At 37.8% G+C, this 6,840-nt stretch overlaps 1 long non-coding RNA gene across 1 annotated transcript; it reads left to right on the forward strand.

The window, feature by feature from the left end:
- The first annotated feature begins 410 nt into the window (after positions 1-410).
- On the forward strand, positions 411-5,718 carry LOC147331146 (uncharacterized). Its single transcript, XR_015129255.1, has 4 exons — positions 411-679; positions 1,163-1,220; positions 3,042-3,120; positions 4,417-5,718. It is a non-coding gene; the product is annotated as an uncharacterized LOC147331146 (long non-coding RNA).
- Positions 5,719-6,840: the final 1,122 nt, after the last annotated feature.

Consider the following 6,840-nt stretch of genomic DNA (forward strand, 5'->3'; position numbering starts at 1 on the left):
TCTTTTAGTGGAAACTGGTCACTGGTCTTGATGTCTGCCTGCACAATTATGACTCATGACTGCATCTAGTCAGAGTCAACTGTCTTATCTCTTTTCCCTCCTACAACGACTTCCTACATTTCTTCTGTCCTTAAGTCATTTCAATTTGGCTGATACACTAAGTTAAATATATCTTAACAAATATTACTCCTTTAGGTTGATCTGATGAATTATTTCCTTAAGAAACACAACAGATTGTCAAAATTGGCTTGGCTGATTGGCAAACAGTACAAAGATAAGAAAACCAAACTGAATGAGGAATTAATTATTAAAACCAAAACTGGGAAAACACTAGGAAACCTGAACAGGAGCATGGAGACGCAGGAGTGGGTAAACAGACCCTCTGAAAAAGGACCAGGGAAAACAGAGACAATATATACACTGAGGGATGATCAGGGAAGTGGAAACACATGGGAACACATCAGGGACAAATTAGCACATAGCAAAACAGGGAAGCAAAACTGAACACAATGTACATGAGATGAGGGATTGACAAAATAAAACAGTAAGAAGCACTCACACCAAGATTCAGACAAGGACACACGAGCTTGACACCAGGACGGGGATAAACAAACATGGGAACACAAGAGAGACTGGGGAGACAAGGACAAAACATGAAGAAGAACATGGGAATAAACAGGTAAGGGGGACAGAACACTGAGACATGACTGGATGAGAGAGAGAGGGTGAGAGACACTGCAAGAGTAGATATTAAATAAGGGAAATCAATACAATACAGTGTTATCACAGTCATTTCACATTATTCACCAAAATAAATCTAAACTAAATAAAATAAAATAAAATAAAATAAAATAAAATAAATGGAAAACATAAGAGCTTAGTGAAAACTAAAGGCAACGATGTCTGTCTGCAGAGGATGAGTAGCTTTATTGTTGCATTATATTCCAAATTATATTGCTATGTTACAATGCTGATTGACAGCCTATAATTATATTGTTCATTGTGATTGTTCTGCATAAATAAAAAGAGAAAATATTGTGGCAGTGTGCTAATCCTATGACTAATGTTGTGAGTATAAGGCTGACTCATACCAAGTCTGTATGAACTGTTTCTAGCTGTACTGTTCCAAACTCTGCATCTGTGTCTTTAAAATGTCTTCAAGGGGAACTTGATGGAACATGGCTTGATGGAACTTTCTGGTACAGCGAAGTGCACACAAAGTGAGTGATCTGACCTTTTCTTGTTACTGAATCATGCAATGTTCAACCTCTCAGACTGCTTGTTTTAGGAAACCCGTCCGAACGCATGGAAGAGAAGTAAGACAGGATGGAGGAGCAAAAGGTGACAAGAGCAGAACTCTGACACTAATGCAATCTGAAGTGGCCTGTAATGCGGTGTTTATAAATTGAAAAAATTGACCTTCCTTGGAGAGGTGACACAAGCCTGCACTCCGAGATGTTTCAGGGGCTAAGTGGAAGTTTCAGAGCAAGCTGCAGTGGAGCCTGAAGGCCGAGCAAATTTTTCATGAGTAATTTAATATCTGGAACATGAGAGCGTGCTCCACTCAGAATCCTGGCCCGGATACGGACAGTGATCTGTCAAGGGGGAGGGGGAGAAAGTCAAAAGGGAAAACCAACGAGTAGCCAAGACTGTACATCAACTTTCATCCAAGGATGCTTAGGAATGATGCATTGCCACCAACCTCAAAACATGTCTTTACCAGGAAATGCTTCTGGGAGACCAGTTTTGGGGGATTATTCTTCATTTTGTTTAAACGTGAATCTCTCGGTTCTTAAAAATGATCCAAAATTGGGTTTCGGTTCATTAGCACCATGCAACACAAGTGTTAGTTCACATAATGTGTTACTCTTAAATATTATTCAAAATTTGCAAGTCAAGCCTTCTAACGTAACCACTAACTCCTACTAAATCATCAGATGTGTAAAAGGATTGAAAAACTGGGGAGTTGTGTTGTCAGCAAAATGTTGCAACACCAATAGTGAAGTCTGCTGCTAGGTCTGTAGCATGGGCCACAGCAATTATGACTTGGTACAAAGCTTCTGCTGCTGAGTAACCCAGTCTATGGTCCAGTTCTTCTTCAGTCCTTACACTGCCTCCTGCTCAACAACAGTCCTTGTTTAGCCCTATGACCTTTGGGCAGAAATAGTGGAGAAACAGAAACCAGAGTTGAACAAACCACTGCCAGTCTAGGATTTTTGTGGATGAAATTTTGAGGGTTATGTTATAATCCTGGAATTAAATCTATGAGTGGGGAAAGGCACACATAAACTTATGCAGACTGGACCACCAGCAGTCACATGCGGCTTCAGATTATCATGAACTCCTTACTCCTTCCCACTGGAAGTCTGGAAGCGAGAATGGCGTGTGGGAGAGAAGTCTTCCTCACAGACAAAAATCAGTCATGCAGTCTCTTCTTTTATCAATCCAATTGGGCTAAATTCAGGAACATCTTGTTTCAGAGTGAAGCTGAAAAATATATTCATGTATTTACTGATTTTAGTAATAAAAGCTCTTCAGTTCCCTTCACTGAGCCCATGTTAAATCCAGAATTGAATTTAAAAACCTTCCCCCTAACAAATCTGAGATGAATGGCCCCATCATCTCTTGTAGACCTTTTAATATTGTGCCAACACAACAGTGCATTTTCCTCTCAGTTGCTTATTTGGGGTTCCAAAATCTTCCACAAATAGGCTAAGAAACAGTGCTTTCGGTTATCAGACTCCTTTCCTGTGGAACCAGCTCGAATGTTGGATTTAGGAGACAGACATCATCTCTATATTTAAGATTAAGGGTTAAAATCCTCCTTTTTGATCAATCTCATCCCTTAATTTCACATCCCTCAGATGTGAGGGATGATGGTGCTATATACTCAGACTGTTGTGTGACCTCTCATGATGCCCTCAGTATTTCCTTTCCTTTACACCCTTTGTGTTTAAATGAACTATTGTGACGGGCCATAACAATGCCATTTACTTTTGTCTTCTCTCTCTTATAGTTTTGTTTTGTTCTTGTCTCTTCAGTTTTCTCTTTCCCCTCACTTCCCAACTGGCAAGTGACTGCGCCTCCCTGAGCATAGCAGGAGGTCTCTTCCTGCTAAAGGTAAGGTCTTAATTCTCACTGTTGCCAAGTGCTTGTGCAAAGGGGATCATCTGATTTGGGGCTTTTCTCACCAGAATTGTGCATGTACTTTACATGTAAAACACTTAAAGGTGCTGCACAAATATACTGCATAAAAAGTGTGATTTTCTCAGTGAGTGCGGCTGTAAATTACAAGTCAATACCTCTTGAAAATGTTGCCTAAACTGTTTTATTTAGCTGAAACACACATAATAATAACATGCTCATGTGCCAATGTTGCCGTTTTCTGCGGTGGACGAAGGGTTAGCACCAGTAATCTGAGTAGCTTGTGGCCGTGCAGCCCCATATGCACCAAACTGCAATGCACTGTGTACTCTGGCACCTTTTTGCCAGAGTACACAGTGCACCACCATTATTTTTTTCAGCAATCTAAACTCGAGTGGCTCGTCTGTCGGATCAGACACGGGTCTGCCTTGGCGCTCCATGTGAGCCTTGGCCACCCATGACCTTGTTAGTGGTTCATCACTCTTCCTTCTTTGGACTACTTTTGATATATACTGACCACTGCCGACTAGAAATACCACTCAGTTTTAAAGATACTCTAAATCCACTCATCTAGCATCACAATTTGGCACCTTGTCAAAAAGCACTGTACTTACAGATTTTCTTCAAAATCATTTCGTGAGTATATAAAGGATAATTTGGTCTTTATTGTTGTCACATAATATTGTTTTTACTTGAGAAACGTAAAGACTTATTTTAGATGTTGTAAATTTTAGCTTTTCAGTAGAGTTTAATGATTAATTATGCAAAATAATATTCATGAGAAAAATGGTAGTGTCAGATACAGCCCTGCTGTATCACACACACACACACACACACACACACACACACACACACACACACACACACACACACACACACACACACACACACACACACAAAGTCAGATCCTTGTATTTGCATAGAACATAAAACAATTCCCAGGACAAGGAAACTACAGATACATGAATCCTAACAGTACTAGTTATTCAGCTGTGTATAACACCACATCACAATGTCATGTGAGTGAGAAAATCTATTTGACAAAATTTGGAAAAATGCCGTTTTAAGGCTATATTCCTGCATAGTAGCATTCATATTTTATTGCATATATATTGTATATTTTATTCAAATATTTTTATTTTGATGATGATTTATCTTAAATACAGCATACAAAAAATGATGTTACTTAAGGGAAACACAGTTCTGCAGCACTGTTGTATTTTGATGACCTTGTTGTATAAAAGGAATGTAATTCATAAAATATTTTTACAGGTCATGTTTCTACAATCCAGTCACTGCTTTGCAACAATAACTTGGAGAAAGAATTGTTTTTATCAGTGTTAACATCATCTTTGGAGGACATAACTAAGCCATGACTTCAAGCTGCTTCAATGGGTGTATTCCTGATTGTTCAAAAAATTCTTTGCATATAATTAATTCTTGACACTCACCTCAAAAGTTAACATCTCTTCATTTCACCATCCTCTAGCTATCTTTAAAGTTGGGTGATTATCAGTATACAGATTTTCCCATATTAGATTCTTTTGTGAGAAACTGTCATCTACAAAATATTTAGTATTCATGGTCATGATCATTTTATATCATTAAACATCAAACCAACCAGAGCCCTTTGGATAAAAAGCCTTTGCTTTACTACTTAAAAAAATAATATTTAAAGCTGCTCTTGATGATATTTTTCTAAATAGGTTATTTATATCTTTGAAGGTTCATCATAGATTGAATTAACTAATCATGGCAGCTCTTTCACTGAAGAACAATCATCCACACATCCATTATCTTATACTTATATAAAGTTGGCTCACAGTGACAGGATGCTATGTATTCTGGTACAATGCCTGCAGGACTGCTGGTGCCACGCCAATCTGCAGGTATAGCTCACACTCTACATCACATCACATGAATAAGATGTAAAGGCACTTGAACTCCCTTGCTTGGGGCATCAGAGAATCATGGCCTCAGACTGGGAGGTGCTGACTCTCATCCCCAGCCATTTTACACTAGGCTGCAAACCACTCCATGTGCATGCTGACGGTCATGCTACGTTGAAGCCAAAAGAACCGCATCATCTGCAAAAAGCAGGGATGTTATTCTGAGGTTTCTAAAGTGAACACCCTCCCAGCTATGACTGGAGAGCCTGCTTTTTACTAACCTAAAAATAAAACAGCAAAAGTTTTTGTGAGGTTATAGTTAAGTTGGTTAAAATACCTTCCTGTCTGTCCCTTGTCATTTGTGTCCTGCTGAATTTTTGCCAGGAACGTTTAGTTCTAATTTTGTGCTATTAATTTAGCAAACCTCTAATTTAAAAAAAAAAGAAAAGATTAGGTTGCTGAAAACATTATAAAGGTATTTGCTACACAGTGTTTTTCTTTAGATCTCACTGAGGTTTAACATCAGGAGGATGAAGAATTTAGTGAATCATAATTTTTATTGTACTGTTGCTTTTATATAGATTACCACTGTAATACCACAGTTTGTGTTACATTCATAGAAATGTTGGAATTTTTTAAATTTTTTTCAACCTTTACTTATACAGGTAATCCCATTGAAACTGAACGTCTCATGTTTGTTTGTTTTTTTAATTTATGGCAATATAATTATATGTTTTTAAATGGGTAACAACAAGATAATCAATATTAAACAATTGATTAAAAAATATTCTGTCCACTAATCTTTCTTAAAAAGTGGCACTTCCCACAGTTTTTTCTATCTAAAGCATATAAAAACATTTATCAGCTTACTGACTGAAAACCTATAGCTTATGCTTGTTTATCACAGCAGACTTTCTAACTTGTTCCAGCAAGTAAAGCACAGATAAAAAAAATAGCATGAGTTGTGACTGACTGAAATTATTTTAGGCATGCAGGGACCTGGTCTTGTGCATTGTTGTTATAAGCTTACTAAGAAATTCTCATTAGCAGCAGCTATGCACATGCTCAAACAAGTCAAAATTCAGTTGTTAATAAGGTCTGCGGCTGCGACACGACCTGTGTCACAGTGATTTCCAAGATTAGAGCTATTCTCTCTCCACCAAGTGGCTCTTCAGTAGGTTACTTTCCCTGATACTGTGAAGCTGCTGACATTAAAATCGATCGCTGTCAACACACTGTCAGTCCTGATACCACAAAGGACATTGACAACTGGGGCTGGTGAGAAGACCTGCAGATAAGGACAAATGTCTCTGATAGAGACCAGAAGGGAAAAGAGTATGAAAGAATTTACCACTTGACAGTCCCAGGTGCTTCTTTATATGATTTCATGGATGGACTTGAGTTAGAGTTAAAATACAATTAAAACATTCAAAATGGACATTTAAACTATACAATATATTTTATTTTAATGCAGCTAAATCCTTTTTAAGGCTGAAAAACTATGATTTTATGTTTTTTTACATTTTTTTTTATTTTTTTGTGCATGTGTTGAAAATATTTTTATTCTCATACAAACCAGTGTCTTTTAAATGTGCGGTGGGCCAAATGTTCAGCATGGTAGAAATGTAATGTAAACCTGTAAACCCACTCTGAGAGTGCGCATGCACCATCCCACCAATCTGGATCTGCTAAAGGAAAAAAATGTAATATATTCTTCCTTTATCGTGCTCCACTTTACCACTAGGTTTAATGACAACTGCCCTTTCAGTTTTTACATAGTCCTGCTGACAGACAGATAAACAGCAAC

This window comes from Aulonocara sp. 'chitande type north' Nkhata Bay, linkage group LG5, assembly GCF_057382095.1.
Source record: "Aulonocara sp. 'chitande type north' Nkhata Bay isolate Kocher_YH1m ecotype deep benthic linkage group LG5, A_spYH_male_GT1.1, whole genome shotgun sequence".
NCBI classification, from domain to species: Eukaryota; Metazoa; Chordata; class Actinopteri; order Cichliformes; family Cichlidae; genus Aulonocara; species Aulonocara sp. 'chitande type north' Nkhata Bay.